This window comes from Eurosta solidaginis, chromosome 1 (assembly GCF_040869045.1).
Source record: "Eurosta solidaginis isolate ZX-2024a chromosome 1, ASM4086904v1, whole genome shotgun sequence".
In the NCBI taxonomy this organism is placed as follows: Eukaryota; Metazoa; Arthropoda; class Insecta; order Diptera; family Tephritidae; genus Eurosta; species Eurosta solidaginis.
This window is the reverse complement of record NC_090319.1, coordinates 115,991,153-116,012,525: the sequence shown is the minus strand read 5'-3', so window position 1 is coordinate 116,012,525 and position 21,373 is coordinate 115,991,153.

Sequence of the window (21,373 nt, the reverse complement as noted above, 5' to 3'; positions counted from 1 at the left end):
TTTGTATCTTTTCCATCGTGAGTAAGCAAGATTACGCTGGTGAATTAAGTGTTTTAGATTGGCACTAAACCAAGGGGTATTATTGTGTGTAGCAGCTTTGAGTTTCACTGGCACATGGTTGACGAAAAGCCTTATAATATGGTTCTTTAGGAATGATGCCTGATCATCGACCGATGTCAGCGTACGAATCAAGCTCCATTCGACCGACTCCACCGGTGCATTAAGGGAACTGTAATCTATGCTTCAAAAATCACGATACGTAAAGGAACATTGGATGTGTGACGTTTGAAAGTTGTAACTAAGAAATATCAGATCGTGTTTTGAAAAGCAAGATGCAGACAATTGATCCTAGTGGAGCAATTTCAGGGGATCATTCACAAATAAAAAAATAAGTTAAGTTAAATTTAAGGGAAAAATTCCAAGACTCCATACTTAGCTTTAGAGTTGAGTCGAGGAGAAGGTTGGAGTTGAAATCCCCAGCGATGATTATATTATCATAGCTTATAAGTAGAGGCTCGAGAAATTCAATAAAGCCAGAGAAGTCAACTCCACGATTAGGTCTGTATGCACAGCCGATAAGAAGCCTTTTATTATTTACATAGAACACGTCTACGAACACATATTCGACAGAATCACTTGGACTAGCATTGCAAAAAGTTTACAGGATAAACTTCTTTTAGCATATATAGCAACACCACCACCATGACCACGTCCATCAGCCCTGAAAAGTTGATATCCATTTAGTTGCACCAAATCATTTTTGTGACATGAAGAAAACCAGGTTTCGGAAACCTCAGATATGAATCTCAATTCATCCAGCTTTTTATATAGGCTTTGCGCATTGAGATGGATGACTTTGAGCCCTTTAGTACGTTTGCTGAATACGCGCAACAGTGTATGTAAGCAGTCTTTGGAACTAGTCAACCTATAGTCTAGGACCATCACTATCTATGGGATATAAAGAATGCTCTGCGATGCGTAACAATAAAGACAACATAAATGAATGTTTACAAGTATGATAGGGAGAGATAAAGACGGAAACGAAGAGACGCAAAAACTTAAGTAATATACCATACATAGAAATTAATTTATTGATCATTATTCGTTGGCGCCTCATCGTCGCGAAAGGAACTAGCGCTTTCTTCGCCGGTATTCTCAAGACGCTCTAGAAAATCCAAGCTATGTATTGCTTCAGGGCTGGCGTTGGCTGTTCGTCCGATATGTACCAGACCCTTCTTAGAAAAAACCGCTACTACCTTCCTTTTCTTCTTTAGACGGCTCGCTGCCTTGAAGATCGCATAGTTTTGCGTGGACAGCGAAGCATTTACATAAATCGGAGCATTTGAATTTATGCCCACATGAACTAATTGCAGACCCTTGATGTTTGGATTGTTTTGGCGCCTAAAGGTGCCTATACTTTTTAGCAATTTGTTTCTGTCTGTCGGCGACTGAAATTTGATTATTACGGCCGGATATGTTATGCTGTTGTCTAGTTTCATTATAGGAATTGGTTGCAATCTAAGAGTGGAACAGAGGTGATGAAAGAGACTTGTTAAGTTTTCTCCTTCCTTAAAGGGAATTCCGTGTACACGGACTTCACTTGCGGCAATATGGCTCTCTTGCTTTGACGCATTGTTTTTGAGTGTTTTTACTTCCTCTTCGAGATAACCAACGCACTCGAACACGCTCTCCAGCTGAGTAACTCTTGCATTAAGCTCACTGACCTCATTCTTCAGCACCACAAATTTGTCTTTTAGTTTTTTGCATACGAATTCAATGAGCCTTTTTTCCGAGTCCAAAATTTGCTTAGCAATCAAATCATTGAACTCAGAAAATCGCTGATCCATGCTTTGCATTAAACTAGGAGATAAGCCGCTGATCCGTTGCACCTTTTTGGCGCTATCAACCTCGTTATTAAGGTCGTCACCTCGACGCTTACCATTGACTGGATCCATGGTGTTCGAAAAAAACGGGCCAAAAATAATGCTCGAAGAAACTGGGTGGCAGCTCTAACGCAGCTTAGATTATTATGACGCAAACCACAAAATAAAGCTTGAAGCACAAACAAACTTCAGTGACTATAAAACTTTTGGCGGGAAGATACACAGTTGATGAAGGTGGCAAAATAAATCAAGTCGACTGACAACAACAAAGCAGGAGCACCAATCGCAATATGCTGCCAAGTTAGTAAAGTTGAATTGGAGATCACCTGCACAGATGATCATATTTTCCACAGATAAATGTCAAGTTTGTTAATTTTTAGAAGAAGGTTGTAAGAATTAAGACTCACAATAAACAATAAATTTGAAAATTTAAAGAAAAGCAAAAATTACTTTAGCTTTCACACACCAGGGTTGCCACGATCGACCAAACCAAAAATGCAAAAAAAAATCTCAATAAGGTTAGGGAATCCTACCTACTAGAGCTCTATAAGGTGGTTGTATCCCTACCAATGTTATGTATGTATGTATCTAAGTATTTATATATACGTATCTCACAACGAAAATTCAAATAATTGCTTTGGGCAGACCCGCTTTGTACAGAAGCCACAAAAAAATTAAAACATGTATAAAAATTTGACCTGACATAAAATCGGTCATATGGCTCAATCAAAAAAAAAAAAAAAAAAAAATAACTTAAAATTGAACCAGTCTACTGTGACTGCATTATCATCATGCTCCCACGCGAAAAGTTATAAAATTATAAATTTAGCATATCCCACACACTACCTAACCCAGGAACGTTAACCTATGCTCCAAACCCTCTGTTTGCAAAACCTTTCGGGTGTCATGCTATCCGAACTCCCGCAAATTAGCACATCGTTATAGATATGAATTTATGATAAAGATTAGTCCTATTTATATTTGAAATTTTTTTTGAAAATATTTGAGAATAATTCGTGCCGTTTAGCACTCATAGTACGGCCATAGATGTTCTACTTTTTTTTATACGAATTTTAATCTAACTACAGGGTTCCAGATAGTCAGTAAATTTTCTATTATTCTGTTTTGGGATACACTACAAATAATTTCTTTTATATGAACAATACACCACCTGCACATAACACTCGAGCTAAACCAAAGATTGCAGCCGTGGCATCTAATGACCCAAACGTGAAGAGGATGCCTCATTCCTAGATTTCGCAGGGGCGAAGAGTAGTGCGGATTAAACGGGACAAAGATGGAACCAAAAGCGTGACACCTACGACAGGCAGTAAAACCGGGACGATGCCCAAGCAGAACACCGGAGCACAGGTAACTCAATCCGTGCTCGTACGTCCACCCTTATTATCTTTCCCGCGCCCGCCACCTTTCCATAATTTTTCGAATCATGCCACAGCCCAGCGACCTAAAACCCAGCACATACGTGACGAAGTTGCACCTATGATTAAAGAAATAATGGGTGAAGCGAAAGAGGCCCTTTTAGGGGAAATGAGAATCAACATGCAGGAGATAATGAATAGTTTGCGAAACTCAAACGGTGAGATGGGAGCTATTGGTGGAGGAAATAGAGCGCGTGTTCCATACAAGCGAAGGAGGCACAACATTAGCAGTGAGTCCATGGAGTCGAGGCGGTCGATTCCTCAAAATGGAATTGTCGATGAAAATGTCGATAGCAATGGCAATAGAGATAATAGAGATACCCTTACCCATGTAAGGCCTGCGGTGGGTCCCTTGCCGGCGTTCACAGCACAAATACATCATCGTCAGATCCAAGCAGAACAACCAGCTAGGTATAATTCGTTCTCGGAAAGCGTCCCAATCTAAAATCAAGTTAGAACCCTACATCGACGTATATTTTTCTTCAAATGTGGAAAGTCGGATGTTATAACACCTAAATGTCCCGTATGTAACGTGACGGGAAACGCGAAACGGAACGCGATGACGGCGCGGGTGTCGCGCTCCACACAATCCCCGCAAGAATAGATGCGTCAACCAACACACCCACAGATTTTGAAGATACCATAGGTGAAAATGAACAGGTCGCAGAAAAATTTAAAGTTAATCAAAACCCTGATGGACAGAAAAATGGAAACAGCAAAAATACCCTTAACCGTCCAGTTACGCTTTCGCTTGAGGAGCATTTGCGAAGGTATCGAGAAGCTCGCGAACGAATTTTTGCCGACAGTGTGCTGCTGGGTCGACGGATGGTATCGCGCAGGATACAAAAGGCCCGAGAACGATTTCAACGAAGAAATCTTGTGCGTCGGGAAGTTGTGGCCACGGTTAAGAGAGAAGGGCGAAATGACCCGCGAGTATACGCAGATATAGAGGTAAAGGGGATGAAATTGCGCGGATTGTTGGATACGGGGCCATCGGTTAGTATTCTAGGACGGGGATGTCGCGAGCTAGTTAACAATGTAGGGGTATCTATTGAAAGGTTTATTTCAAGTGTCACGACGGCAGGAGGTGCCGCACATACGGTACTGGGAAAGTTGACCGTACCTGTAAAATACAATAATTTGGAAAATAACATTACATTCTATCTATGTCCATACCTTGAGCAAAATATATATCTGTGGATTGACTTTTGGCGGGTATTTCAGCTAGCTCGGAGCATAATAGGGGTCGATGAGATTGATTTTTCGCGATTAGAGCAACAGATGGTGACAGTGGAAGATATATGCGAGCGTCGCATATTGCATGACTTAACCGCGGAACAACAAAAACGGTTGCAAGACGTCAAAGATAGTTTTAAAATATTTGAACAGGATGGACTTGGTCGCACGCCGCTCGAAAAACATTCCATCAAGTTAGTTGATGAAGCCGTGCCTGTGAAAGATCGGCATTATCCATTGTCCCCGGCAATGCAATCCATTGTTTATGCTGAAATAGACAAAATGTTAGATCTAGGAGTAATCGAAGAAAGCGAAAGCCCCTAGAGTAACAGAACTACTGTTGTTCGAAAACCTGGAAAAACCCGATTTTGTTTAGACGCGCGGAAATTGAATGCCTTAACCGTTAAAGACGCCTACCCGTTACAGAACATAGAAGGAATAATCAGTCACACCGCTGATACGCACTACATCAACAGCGTAGACCTAAAGTTCGCCTTTTGGCAAATAGTATTAGAGGATAAATGCAAACCATACACTGCTTTCACCGTCCCGGTACGTCCCCTGAACCAATTTGTAGTTATGCCATTCGGCTTATGCAATGCGGCGCAGCGGTTGTGCCGATTGATGGACCGCGTCATACCGCAGAGGTTAAAGTCAAATGTTTTTATATATCTGGATGATTTGCTCATCATTGCTCCATATTTCGACACACATTTGAAAACTTTGGAAGAAGTGGCTGGTTGTCTAAAAGGAGCAGGGTTAATTATCGGATTAGAAAAGTCAATGTTTTGTTTCAAAGAATTGCCATATTTAGGTTATATTGTAGGCGGAGTTATGTTAAAGACGGATCCCGAAAAGGTGAAGGCTATCCTAAATATTTCCTTACCGAAGACAGTGAAACAAGTTAGAAGTTTTCTGGGAACAGCTGGGTGGTACCGTCGTTTTATAAAGGATTTTGCAACGCTGGCTTCACCACTGACCGATACCTTAAAAAAATCTAACAAGTTCCAAATGACATCGCAAGCCATAGAGGCCTTTAATAATTTGAAAAAAGCGTTAACGAGCGCACCTGTACTACAGCACCCGGATTTTACAAAACGGTTTTGGGTCCAATGTGACGCCTCTGACTATGGCGTTGGCGCGGTGCTTTATCAAAAGACGGATGATAATGCTGAAAATTCCATCGCGTACTTCTCTCAGAAGTTAAACGAGTGTCAACGGAAATATAGCACAACCGAAACGGAATGTCTCGCGGCGGGGATGGCAGTGCAAAGATTTCGACCATACATTTAACTTATGCCATTTACCGTAGTGACTGACCATGCCAGTCTAAGTGGCTCATGTTACTTAAAGATCTGAGCGGAAGATTAGTGAGGTGGTCCCTGCATCTTCAAGCATTTAACTACAAAATCGAACATTGAAAAGGGTCGGAAAATGTAGTTGCTGACACTTTATCTCGCTGTATAGAAGATATATCACAACCGTTAATAGCAGGCATGGATACGATAGAATTCGAATCTGAGGAATACTTAGGGTTAATAGGTACGATTGAGAAAAATGCTGAGCGATTCCCCGATCTAAAAGTAGAGGACGGTTTTATTTTTAAGAAAATGCTAGCTAGGGATATCGAGTTGGAAGAAAGCCAGTGGAAGCTATGGGTACCGGCGGCATTAACATCGACGCGAATTGTGTTGAAACAGCCGCACATGGGGGAATTACCAAAACCTTGCATCGTTTGAAGCGCATGTACTATTGGCCTAACATGGTCGTACAAGTCCGGAATTTCGTCTGTGACTGCCAGGTCTGCAAGGAAAGTAAGCCTTGTAATGTAACTTTGAAGCCGGGTATAGAGTCAGAGGTAACCACGAAACGACCTTTCCAAAAAATTTATGTAGATTTTTTAGGCAAATACCCCAGATCTAAGAGTGGGAATACGTATATTTTTATAGTTGTGGATGTACCGAAATATTGACAAATTAAAAAAACCAATGAAATTTTAAACATTGTGTTTTATTTAACCACGGCCTTTAAGCTCATTATTATTAACATAACGTAAACGCATAAGGCTATAAAAATTACCAAAAATGTGGATAATTTCTCTAAGTTTACCTTTTTAAAGGCAGCAACGGCGACCAACGTCGTGAAATTCCTGACCGAAGAAATCTTTTACAAGTTCGGGGTACCGAAAACAATACATTCCGACAATGGGAAGCAGTTCACTTCAAAGCAATTTGCCCAAATGATAGAGACGTATCGCATCAAACATCTAAAAACCACCTTTTATTCGCCTCAGTCTAATGCAGCGGAGAGGGTCAACCAATCGGTTTTGGCCGCAATCCGCGCATACTTAAAAACAGACGACCGAGATTGGGATGTGTACCTACCGGAAATTGAATGCGCAGTGCACTCTGCCACGGGTGTATCGCCCTACTTTGCCCTATTTGGAATGCACATGTTCACCAGTGGTGCCGATTATGCTTTGGCCCGAAAACTTAGTTCACTTGATGACCTCGAATTGCTATCGCTGAACAATACTGATCGATTTCGGATTATGCGGGATAAAATTGAGGATAATTTACATGAGGCATATAAAACAAATGCGACCCGGTATAATAAAAGGATTCACGAAGTGCGTTTCGTACCCGGGCAGGAAGTATACAAACGGAATTTTGTGCTAAGCGACTTCAAAAATAATATTAACGCGAAATTTTGTAAAAAAAATTACGAAATGCAGGATAACTAAAGCACTTGGGAAGAACATGTACCTGTTAGAAACACTTTCTGGGCGTAGTTTCGGCGCCTGGCACGCCAAAGACTTAAAACAAGAGGGTCCTTTCCATTTTGATGTATCTCAGGCGATTAGGGTCAAGTCGTCCGGAGTTCAGCTAAAAGTACATCGTCGTGTTAGCTAACCTGCGAAACAATAGAAAGTAACCACAAAGTAAAGTCCTTTTATGGAAATTTCGTAGCTGTTGCGATACGTATCAAAACCGTTTAAGTTCTTTATAAGACAACTTCGGGAAAATTTAAGTTAGCTGTTTTTCTTTTGATAACCATTTAGAATAGCTCTTACAAATACTTACAGTTGTCTCTAATAGACAAATTTTAAGCGTTTTTCAAACTAAAATTTGTGAAATATTAAGCTACATTTTGAATAAGACAGTTTTTGTGTTGGACTTAATCATGTTTGGAAAAAAAAATCATATGGATATCATATGGAATTAGTCGATTTAAAAATGTATCCACTTTTTCAACAAAAACTAGCCTTATTTGACGTTTCCCTTTTGCAAATTTTTATAATACGATGTAGCAGAGTTCAATTCAGTTCAATATATATCACTTGAATGGGCCTAAGCAATTTTTGACTTACATTCACAATAGGACTCAATCGAATTTGAAAGAAAATCACGATTATTAAATCCATTTTGTTGATATTATAGACAATAATTGGGTGCATTTTTGTATATACTATGGACTGAAGCAACTTTGTTACGTGTCGACTAAATTTTATACTTCCCGTAAATATCCATTCGCCATATCGATGGCGTCATCATTCTGCCTGTTACTTCATATGCCCGGCATAGCTCCCGAAGCAGGAGACTGTGTCAAGGGTGGGTGTTCCCCGCGTTGGGCTGATGTCAACTATTTTTTTTTTTTTGTCCAACCAATCATGGTCGCAAACATGGGTTTAGGCGCAAACATTAGGGTGATGTGGCTGGCTATTACGTATAAACAAGGTGGCCGCCAGCAGGAAGTATCGAGTGGTTGGATCTGAAGGAGAAAATACCAGTGGTCCATCCACATGTAGCATAATAATACAAACCTCATACATATCTGCAATTCGCCATCCATAGCTGCACGCTAATGTGTATATCAACCACGCTCGAACACAAAGGCATCCAACAAAGTGCTATAGGCCACAGAACTAACAAATAGTACCCAAACGGTCTAATATTGGTGCGTCGAGCACCAAAATATGCACAATTATATTCAATTTCATTTGTTTGTATTTATTTTTTGATACCGGCTTTGTTTTGATCTGCGTTTGCTTTCATGGTGATCTGTCACAAATGTCAAAACTCGAGTGACATCGAAACGAACAGAACTCAACGAAAGGTAGAGCTTTTGGTAGAAGGTTGCCGTATGCCAATTCTTATATTGTAAAGCCGGGATTACAGCAACAATAAATATGCTAGGTCTTAATCCACAGGCGATTAGCGGATAGAGAGTAATAACGATTAACGTTATACGAATAGGAAGAGATAAAAGGGCTGAACATAGGGGCAGAGGATATTAGTATCAAAGTAATCGTCACGGCATAAGACCGCGCCAAAGTGGTGAAAAGTTTTATTTTAATTGTGTAGTCTGTGACTTAGGATAGGTAGGATGGGTTAGGTGGTAGCTACCCTGATAAGGATAGCTCACTTGGACAACACGAAGGTCCGTTGTGATACCACATACACCAAAAGTAACGGTGACTTAGATCTAGCTACTTAGAGAATCGTTGGGTAGCAACGATAAAGCTCCGAATGATACCGATCTCAACTTTGGATATATCCTCGGGAGATCCAAGTGAGTCGCAACCGAAGTACTTTCGCCTAGTTCTGGCAAAAGCTGGACAATCAAGCATAAAGTGATTTGGTGATTCCACCTCATTATCCTCCATACAGCTGCAGCAGGATGGAGTTTCCAGTATGTTGAGACGTACCGCATGGATACCCATGGGACAGTGCCCTGTCAAAACCCCAATGACCATTGATAGGTGAGCCTTAGTGAACCCAATTATTTCAGCAGACCTCCTGCCATCCACTTTTGGCCAGGAAGATCTTGCTACCCTGCAACACGTGGCATCCGCCCAACGTTTGTTGAGCTGATTCGGGCCCAGCTATGGAGGAGAAATCCACAGGCGGCCAGCAGGATCCCGAAATCCTTACAGCCATCTTCATCTGGTTCAGTTGTACCGATGCGGGCTAAGAGATCCGCTTGACAGTTACCCGGGATATCCCTATGGCCCGGGACCCAGATAATCTTAACTGTAAAATAATTCGATGCAATCGCAAGCGAGGTCAGGCACTCCCAGACCGCCCTCGATCGCACTGTAGTTAAGCTCAAGGCCTTGATAGCCGCTTGGCTATCAGAGTAGATGTTAAATTCCCTAACCGTAGTAGCGCTGGATAGCATTCCATCCACCGCATCCTTAATCGCAGCAATTCCCGCTGGGAATACACTGCAGTGATCAGCCAACTTAAACTTGCGGCTTAAATTTAACTCTTGACAAAAGACCCCCCCACCAACCTTTCCATCCAGCTTCAACCCATCCGTGAACAAGTTAACCGGTCCCATGCCCTAGATAATTCCTCTTCCCCACTCATCTCTCTCTGGAATAACTGGTATGAAGGTTGTATAGGGAGCAGTTATCGGCATACAGTAGTCCGTTCTGTCCGGGATGAAGTCGAAACTGGTAAGAAGGCTAGAGTGTCCGCGGTCAGAAAGTCCATATCCCATATCACGAAGCCTGACAAACGCCCTTGCCGCGGCCGCCTTTCCCGCAATATATACTGGGTATATGTTCAGCATGACGTGCAGTGCCAAGGTAGGTGTTGTTCTGAGAGCGCAACTGATACCGATCAGCGCCGTCCGTTGCACTGACACTAACATTTTTGAGGTGCTCGCTGTGTCCAGTGCTTTCCACCAGACCACCATCTCATAAAGCCAGTGTACTACTCCTGGCGAGAGTTCCCATCTCTTTCCGATAGCCCCTCTGCAGCAGTACAAGGCAATGGCGGCCTTCCTGGCGCGATCTTCCACATTGGGTCTCCAGGACAGTTTCTTGTCCAAAACAATCCCCAAATATTTAACCCTATCAGAAAGTACCAACGGTATCCCTCCAATCGAGGGAGTTCTGAAATCGGGAATCTTATATCTCCTTGTAAAAAGGACCAATTCCGTTTTTCCCGGGTTGATCTCCAATCCACATGATTCAGCCCACCTAGCCACAGTAACCAGGTAGCCCTGCAGAACATCGCGCACGGTGCCCAGAAATTTGCCTCTGACTAGGATAGCGAGGTCATCTGCATAGGCAACCACCCGACAACCATTGGCTTGCAGCTCCACAAGAAGCTCGTTGACTACCACAACCCGGAGGAGAGGAGATAGGACACCCCCCTGTGGCGTACCTCTGCACACCTTCATCTTAATTATGGCCCCTCCCCACTCCGCTGCGACAATTCTGCCGCATAAAACGTTTGGTAATAAATTCAACCAGACCCGCCTCGACTCCTAAACCCATCAGAGCTCTTTCGATTGCCCCCGGTAAGACATTGTTAAAAGCCCCCTCGATGTCTAGAAAGGCACCCAGAGTATACTCTTTGTGTTCTAGGGAGCCCTCTATTTGCTTTACAATCGAATGGAGAGCCGTTTCCGTCGATCTGCCCTTGCAGTACGCATGCTGTGAAGCCGACAGTAACCCCCGAGGTATACTTTCCCGTAGGCACAGGTCAATCAACCGCTCAAACGTCTTAAGAAGAAACGACGAGAGACTGATTGGCCTGAAATCCTTAGGTGATACATGAGAGCTTCTGCCGGCCTTCGGAATGAAAATAACCCTAATCGTGTGCCAAGACTTCGGGATATAGTTAAGCCTGATGCAGTTAGTATTGATGATGGCCAACCAGCGGCAGGAAATCCCCAAAGACTTTTGAAGTTGCGCAGGAATGATTCCATCCGGGCCCGGATACTTATAGGGCTTGAACGACCCTATAGCCCAGGTTATTTGACTTTCCCGTATTGGAATGGCAGACACTTCTGCATGGCCAACGACCGCCGACCATGCAGGCAAAGATTCCTGCACAACTGGGACATCGGGAAAATTATTGTCCAGTAAAGGCTTTAGGGACTCCTCGCTACTCATCGATCAGTCTCCACCATCCTCTCTCAGATACCCCAGAGGAGCGGGATTCCTAGAGAGTATTTTTCTAAGCGTCGCGGATTCATTGCAGCCTTCTACGTTTTCGCAGAAGCTTCGCCATGCATCTCGCCTGGCTATCCTTATTTCGTATTTATAAATCCCCAGACTCATCTTATAGAGCTCCCAGTCCGAGGGTAATTTGCTCCTCCTGGCTCTATTGAAGAGCCGCCGACTGGACGCTCTTAGGTCGTCAAGAGAATCCGACCACCAGGGCGGCTTGCCCTTCCCCCTGTAAGTTTTCAATGGGCAGGACAGCTAAAAGGTGCTATTGCTTGCCGAAGTGAAGTTTTCCACATGAACGTCTATCTCAGATTCGGACAGGTTCGAACTAACGGTAGGCGCCGCAGGCAATAGCTCTCCCAGCTTCCTACAATACAAGTCCCAGTTAGTACTTTTAGGGTTCCTAAAAGATATTTTACCGGGACGTTCTTCGTTTACCGAGAACTAAATATATCGTCCCAGTTAGTACTTTTAGGTTTCCTAAAAGATATTTTACCGGGACGTTCTTCGTTTACCGAGAACTAAATATATCGGTGATCAGAGAAGGAGTGCTCGTTCAGAACCCTCCAGCCAGATATCCGACCTTCCAGTTCTCTACTAACCACGGTGAGGTCCAGGACCTCCTCCCTTACCGAAGTAATAAAAGTCGGGTCATTCCCCCTATTGCATATACAAAGTCCCTCATCTACAACAAAAGTAAATAAAGACTCACCTCTAGTGTTGGTATCCGAGCTTCCCAAAATGCTATGATGGGCATTAGCATCGGCACCGATAATCAAGCCAGCACCTCTCCGCCTTGCTTCAGCGGTGATTTCGCCCAGTATCGCAGGTGGTGGTCCCGCTACATCCCCGTGGCGCATGTACGCTGAGACCACCCACATTTCATTACTTCCTCGCTCGAGGCAGACCGTGGTTACCTCAGCATTGCTAAAATTAGGGAGAATAAAAGCTTTAATCTCTTTTTTAACAAGCACACAGGATCTAGGCCTACTTGCATCCCCATGCACCAAGGTGTTCAATTTTCCATGTCCTTAATCCAGAAATATTACTGCCGTTACTACTCAGCCACGGCTACTGGACAAGGACTATATCCACTCCGCCTTTTTCAAGGCAGAGCAACAAATTTGCGGAAGCCGCCTTAGAGTGCTGAAGATTGATTTGACGGATTTCCATCAAAACCGCTCTTCTTCCGCACCCCATCTTTGGCGGAGTCGTGTCCATTCTAAAAAGTCCCCCCTCAAGGCCGTTATCCGGAGCCGATTGTGTAGTCGCCCTTCAACGGTCCCGTGGTTATCTATGATATGTAGGGAGGCCACGCGAGGGTTGACGCATTACCTTATGAGTAATGCGTTCATAGCCAGACTGGACGCGAAGCAGGAAAATTTTCAACCGCACCTACACCACCAACTTAACGGCGACGGAACCGGAACGTACCTTGAGGCCCGCCACGGTTTTAACGGGACGTGGGCTGGTGAAGCATTAGCCTACCAGCCATTTCGGTGGGGTTTCACCCCGACCTACTAAGGTGGCAGAATACCGCACCTAGCAGCCCAAAGTCATCAAGTCAAAATTGAATGTCAATAATCAAAAGCCCTAAACAATCCAGTTCGTCACCGTTGTGTACCGATCTTGACTCTTAAAGAGTCCTCCCTCCCCTGAGCTCGGCACAATGACTCAGGGGTGCGGGTTTTATCGAGTTGTCCTCTCTAGATCCGCCATTATCAGTAGAAGCAGTGGCACCTCGTGGAGGACGTGACATTCGTCACTATGGCCGGTCTAAGACTGATAACAGTCCCTGATCCAGAGCCTGGAACCACTTATGATGTCCAAGCCAAGTATCTTAGCCCCCAGTCTGTGACTTAATTTTTTAAATTTTTTCGCACACAGTAGTGCTTAAAAGTGTTAGCCTGCAATAAAAGAATGGTGCTACCGTGGGAGCAGAAGGTTGCTGAAGGAAGGTGAGCAGGGATTTTTCTAGGAATAGATAGTTAGACATACGTGCGAATATATGTACATATATACGTATGTAGGACCATAGGAGTAAAAGTATTGCTAATGTTATCCGAGCTTTGTTCATAATTAAAATTTTGAAAATGTCAAAATTTTAATATTGGCTTTTTGAAAAAAAGAATTTTGTTTATATTTTTTTTTTTTCAGACTGCAATCTAATTGGTAATATTGAGATTAATAATATTCCTTTTTAAATCATAGTGTTTGACGATATAACCTTTATTAAATGAAAGTGATTTTTTCGAGTTAAATATAAAATATATGTAATATATGTACATGTGGGCGCACGTATGCACATATCTGTCTGTAGGAATGAAATTGTTATTTATGTAGGGTTAAGTAATTATAACATCTCGGTAACTCTGTTACCCAACTTTATTATCGATAAATCTATATCATATCTAGTAGTCACATTATATAATTCTTACAATAAAGACTTCTAGAATATAACAGTGGTGTCAGAAGTGGGCACTATGAGCGTCGACAACCAGCAACTAACCACAATTATGAATGCGCTGACGGCAGCGATTCGTGGAGCGGTGGAACAAGCTTCTCAACAGGCTGGAGCAGCTGCTGCAACAAATTCTTCATCCCCACGAGTACCGCCATTTGCAATGACTGGCTTCAAAAGCGGCGAAGGGGCAAAAGTACACGAGTATTCCACTCGTTTTGAGTGGGCACTGCACTTAAGTAAAATTCCAACGACGGAGTTCTCAAACTATGCCCGAGTACACATGGGCACGGAACTGTATACAGCACTTCGCATTTTAATAAGTCCAAAGCAACCTGAAGAATTACAATACACCGAAATTAAAGAGGTGCTAATTAAACATTTCGACGCCAAAAGAAATATATACGTTGAAAGCTTCAAATTCCGCAAATTAAAGCAGGAAGCAGGAGAATCGAAATCCACGTACACACTACGATTGAAGCAATCAGCAACTTTTTGCGATTATGGCGCGTACCTAGATAGGATGCTTACAGAGCAAATGCTTTTCGGTATGGAGTCACGCAGTATCTGTGACGAAATTATCACAAAACAACCGAAAAATTTCTCAGAGGCGTATGACATTGCATATTCAAAAGAACTGACCCAACGAGCCACGGGTATGGTAAACGCGACTGAAGGACTGGAAACAGAACCGACACACAAAGTGGGACTGACGTCTACTAAAAAGAAGCCTAACAAGAATACAAACTCTTCACTAACCGGGACTTGCTTTGGATGTGGAGATCAACACTTACGCAAAGAATGCAAATTCAAAAATGCCAAATGTTTTACATGCGGAAAAACGGTCCACATAAGCAAAGTATGCCGGTCGAGTCGTAAACAGATATCTGAACTCGAAGAGACAAATGAATGTGAACCAGTACAAATTTTACGTCAACAGGGTAGCGTCAATGCTATGAATACTTTCGGTAGAAAAATGATTACAATGCTAATTGACGGAAAGCAAATACAGTTGGAGTTAGATACGGGGGCTCCCTGCAGCATAATAAACACGAAATTATTCTGCAAGTTGAAGCTGACAGCAAGGTTGAAGCCAACGGACCGCCAGTTTTCAAGTTTCGCTGGACATAAAGTTAATTGCATTGGACGTGCAGTTGTCAACGTAACATACGGGAAAACCACACGCAAACTAAATATATATGTTGTTGAGGGTAATTTTAAGACGTTGTGTGGACGAGAGTGGATTTCACATTTCGTACATGAAATCAATTTTACTGAAATGTTCACATCAGATACAACAACAGACACATCATTTCAAAAAAAAATAGTTCAATAAAAACAGTTTCAGTGCAAACTGCTAACCTCGGTGGAAATGAGAGACTACGCTTGCAACAGATTTAGAGACATTGGGAGGCCGCCTTTGGTTCGGTAGCAGGAACGTTTAAGGGCCCTGCAGCAAAGGTGCACCTTAAACCAGATGCTATACCCGTATTTGCACGAGCGAGAGAAGTTCCATTCGCATTACGAGATGCATATGCTAGAGAAATTGACGCAAAAATCGCTGCAGGTTTCTACGAACGCGTCGAGTATTCTGAGTGGGCATATACTACACAGAAAGAAAAATGGTGGAATACGTATGACTGGGAATTACAAGCCGACTGTCAATCCGCACGATGGTAACGAATTACAAGATATACCAAACGTTAGAAATTTTTTCGACGATATCATCATATACGCCAAAAATATCAATGAACTACTAACAACGTTGGATCGGACGTTAGAGAAACTCACAAAACTCGGGTTCAAATTAAATAAATCCAAATGTGTATTTGCTGCATCTGCAATGGAGTTCTTAGGGCACAGGATCGATGCCGAAGGCATACACAAATCAACCAAGCATATCGATGCTATACTACATGCACAGAGACCCACAACAATCGAGGAACTATAACTATTCCTAGGTAAGGCAACATACTATTCTAATTTTATACCGAATTTAGCAACACTAGAAAGACCATTACGTGATATTATCAAAAAATTGAAGTTTTATTGGCCACGGGCCGCCGAATCGGCGTATAAGAGCATAAAGCAAATTTTGGTTTCATCACAAGTGCTAATGCCGTATGACCCAGCACTCGCACTAGTATTAGCAACGGATGCGAGTAAAACAGGCTTAGGTGCTGTGTTGTCGCAACGCGTAGACAACAACACGGATCGACCAAATGCATACGCGAGTCGTACATGAGTCAAACAGAACAACGCTACTCCCAAATTGACAAAGAGGCTCTTGCAATTGTATGGGACGTGCAAAGGTTTTTCAAATACTTATATGCGAGACATTTTACATTGATAACAGACAATAAACCGCTGGCTCAGATATTACATTCAACGAAATCCCTGCCGGTATTATGTATATCCCGAATGGCAAACTACGCTGATTTCCTGAGCAACTTTAACTACGATGTATCTATAAAAAAATCCAAGGAAAATGGTAATGCAGATTTCCTCTCCCGCTTACCGGGTTCAACAAATAAGCTAAAGCAACACAGCACGGTATGTGGTGATGAATTCAATAATTTTATGATACGGCAGATTTGCCAACTACCAGTTACAGCTCCACTTATCGCCCAAGAAACCCGTAGGGATCAAAGTTTGGGAAAAATACTTCAAATACTAGAAAAAGGTCAATGCCTCACCAAAGCGGGATACAAAGCCCCAGAATGCCAGTACCAAGTATCATGTGGCTTTCTTACATTCGAGCATCGAGTCGTTATTCCTATGAAACTTCGAAAGTTATTACTTCAAGAATTACACAAGGCACACCTGGGTGTTGTTAAAATGAAAAGCATCGCACGTTCTTTTATATACTGGCCAGGTATCGATAAAGACATCGAGAATTCGCCTAAATCATGCGAATGTTGTGCAAAAAATGCGAATATACCACCGAAGATCACCAACCATCATTGGGAGTACCCAAAGGGCCCATGGGAACGAATTCACATTGACTAGGCAGGACCTGTCGAAGGTATGATGCTGCTCATTACCACCGACGCTTACTCCAAGTGGCTCCAAGTCAAGACTACCAAAATAATGACCTGAACAATTGGTCTGCTGGATGACGTACTTGCTGCGTATGGGGTCCCGGAAGTACTAGTTTCTGACAACGGAACGAATTTCAAGTCTGCGGAGTTCAAAGAATTCTTAAGCCAAGTAGGCGTCAAACACCATAAAACTACGGCCCCTTATCACCCAGCCACAAACAGTCAAGCGGAACGCAATGTGCAAACGGTGAAAAATGCCTTAAAAGCGATGGGGACCACAACGAGAACGTTAAAACAAAATATAAATGAGTTCTTACGACAATACAAAAATGCTCCACACAGTACACAGGCGAATCCCCAGCAAAACTGTTCCTAGGGCGACGACTACGCACGCCCTAGATTTGATTCGACCCGAAAACGTAAACGAGCGAGTGTCGGCGAAACAGTTCATCCAACAAGAAGACGGGTGTCGCGAATTCGCAACTGGCGATTCGGTGTATTTCCCTTCGGGAAATCCACAAAAGATCAAGTGGCTGCACGGTAAGGCAATAAGGCGTATGGGTGATCTACACTACGATATCTTATACAACAACAAGTACTGCAAGAGGCATGTAAACCAAATACGGGCTGCCGGCGCACCGAGCACCCAACAACCAAGTTACAGAGAGGACGAAGGGAACTACATGCAAAGCACCAACAGCGAAGGAGACTACATGCAAAGCAACAACGGCTACACGAGAGAGGAAATGAGTGAAAGAACGGAGCCATGCCACACTCCGGGGAGCGAAGGTAGTAAACCACATATAGCTATTCCCAGCATAGGGAGTACGAACACAGAAAATGATATCCGCGAAGCAAGTAGAACTTCACCTAATAGAAATGAGTCAAACGATCGGCAAGAACAACTACCGTTCCACCTTCACAACCTGATGACCCAGTAATAGTTCCACCAGAGGTAGAAGCCGAACAAACACCACGGCGATCAACAAGAGTACGTAAGCCGAAGGTTATGTATTCATGTAGGGTTAAAGGGCGAATTAATGGTGACTTATAACCATAAAGCCATAACGAGACGAAATAGCTAATCGAACCTACCTCAATCAATGTAAGCGAGTTAGCGTTATGGTATGGCACCATTAATCGATTACACTCATTTCCATAAGGTAGGTTCGATCAGCTGTTTTATCTGGTTATGGCTTTATGGTTATAAGTCACCATTAATTCGCGTTTAAGTAATTATAACATCTCGGTAACTCTTTTACCCAACTTTATTATTGATAAATCTATATCATATCTAGTAGTCAGATTATATAATTCTTAAAATAAAGACTTCTAGAATATAACAGAAATAAAGTAGTCCGAATGCGTAATTATAATATTTTGTGTCGTAGGCAGTACAGATACGTGGGATTCTGGCCTACCTACAAGTAAAGGGAAGTGGCTGAACTTTGATTTTTATATATTGATAGCTACGGCGAAGTGTAAGTCCGAAAATCGCATATTTTTTTTTGTTAATAGATTCTGATAAAAAAATCGATGGCGCAACTCGCCGTAAGTCTTAATTTCTAAGCTATTATCGTTTACATATATGTACAGATATCCTTATACTGATGCGGTTAATTTTAAACGGCGACACGATAAAAACAATATTTTCAACATTTTTATACATATATATTCATACGAAGTACGGAAGTTAGAATTTTCATACATATAAAGTCGGCCAGTAACCCAGAAAAAACCCGTTGTGAATGCCGTTATTTTTTTCTACATATGCCTTTTTGCGACGTAGCCCGGACACCGCTACCAAACAAACATAAATCTGGTTTTATTCAACGCCCTCAGGACTTATACCCAAGGATTACAACTTTAATTAACTTTTCCGTAGTGAGGTTTAATTTCTTTCTTTAAGCCGTTATTTTGTTGGTGTAAATCGGTTTTTGTAAGATTAACATATGCGCGAACCATCCTTTAAATGCATATAATCAAAGTTTTTTTTTTTGTTTGATTGAGCCGTAGGACCGATTTTTTGTGATATATGGAATTTTATGTCAGGTCAAATTTTTATACATGTTTTGATTTTTTTGTGGCTTCTGTACAAAGCAAGTCTGCCCAAAGCAATTATTTGAATGTTCGCATATATTTTGTGAGATACGTATGTATAAATACTTAGATACATACATACATACATTGGTAGGGATACAGTCACCTTATAGAGCTCTAGTAGGTAGGATCCCCTAACCTTATTGAGATTTTTTTTGCATTTTTGGTTTATACATATAGGATTAGTGGCAGGGCGGTTTGTCTAAATCCGTGAATATACAAAATTATTTATATGTAAGAGACGTTAGTGTGTAAGATATTTATTGTATACATTTTTATTATTTGAATATATTTTGATGTCATTAGTCCCGAAATGATGATATAATACCTTTTTTGCACGGGTTGTGAGGATGGCAGGATGAAGAGGTAAGTGGAGGGGATGGAGCGTGGCAAGAGGGAGACTGCTAGAGTTAGGGTACCTGAAGCGAGCAGTGCAATGAAGGCGGCCTTCTTAGGGTTTGAAGGTTTAGTTACTAAAAGTTCGTGAAAAGTAAATTATGTAAAGATAGCAAATTGTAAACGTACTGTAAACATATGGTAGCTCTATTTACATAACAAAAGCTTAATATTGTATTACATCCATAGATAATAAGTATCGATGACCACAGCTAACTTGAAGATGAAAAATAAAAAGAAAAGAGAAAGACTTACTTCCGGTTGAACAATTAACGGAGTAACACGTCTTTCATTTAAGAAAGGAATAATATCCCTCATAATCCACGTTGAATACTCATGAATTTGAAATTTTATAACTCAGGTGTGGGGTTCAACCACATACCCATTTGGAAAAATTTATATTTATTGTACAACTAAAATGGCCAACCCAAAAGAAAAAGTGACGAATGCATTACAAGAAGCCGGGGTGGAATTTCCCCCATCAGCCACGACACAACAGTTGCGCAACTTATTTCAGAGCGTAGTGGGAGTTGGAGCAAATATAATAGCCTCTACCGCTGGAAACGCTACAGATTCTGACGAAACTAGCGATGCCTTCGATATTGATGCCACTAATGCCGCCGATGCCGCCAATATAGCAGATGGTAATACTGCCGTTGCCGATCCTAGTATTACTAACGCCACTCTTACTGCCGATGCCGGGAATATAGTAGACGCTAATGCTGCCGATGCCGCCAATATTGCAGATGCTAACACTGCCATTGCCGATTCTAGTATTACCAACGCCACTCTTACTGCCGATGCCGCCAATATCAATAATACCCCCGAAAATGCCGCTACAGCAGCTACAGCCACTACCATCAACAGTGCTAGAGGCCAACGAGCCATACCAAGCAATAGCGACCTAAACGAAGAGGTCGTAGCATTAAAGAAGAGGCTTGAAATTTTGAAACTGATCAAGAGAATCGAAGATCTTGAAGGTCGGGTCGCCATCAAGAATAAGCGACGTCTACACTTTGGAGATATCGAGCACGCCCTCCCTAAATTCAACGGAGATGACGTGTCATACTCAGTACTTAATTTCTTATGTGATTTCGAGAAAATTATGGATTCCTCAGGAGCGGACGATAGCTTCAAGCTTCTGGCTCTCCGCCGTTCGCTAACAGGGCAGCACGAGTCTTTCTATCAATAACTGCTCTAAATTACGACTCCCTAAATAAGGCGCTGACTGCCGAATTTGACAAAGCAATCACCCGGCAGGAAATTTATAGAATGTTAGCACAGCGCAAGGAAAGAGAAAAGACGAGTGAATTCACTGCTATATACTACACATGCAGGCTTTGGAAAAGCGTGCCAATATTGCCGAAACTGAGCTAATAGATTTCATCATCGACGGCATGGGGAACTCGGTTCCGATCATTCAGCTCTTGATGACGGCACACACCCTTGACGAATTGAAGATATTGGTAAGTTGCTACCAACAAAAATTTTCTGCGACGAACGTCACTGGGATTACTCCCAAGTAGCCCATCACAGCAAACTTAAAACAACAATTAACAATATACACTGGACAACGAACAACGAAACCGAAGGTAGATTCGGCGCTATGTTTTAACTGCTCGCGACGTGGGCACATAAAGCCGAACTGCCCGCATCCATTACGCCCAGATGGGGCACGCTTCCGCTGTTGGCACATGGGCCATGACCATCGTTCTTGCCCGAATCCGGCTAAAGTTTTGAAACCATGGGATGACGTGGCTTTTGTTGCAGATAAAGCAGACCTAGAGGGAGACGCAATTAGCGCATTTAATTTTGTAAGTATAACATTTAAATTGGCTAAGGAAACAAGA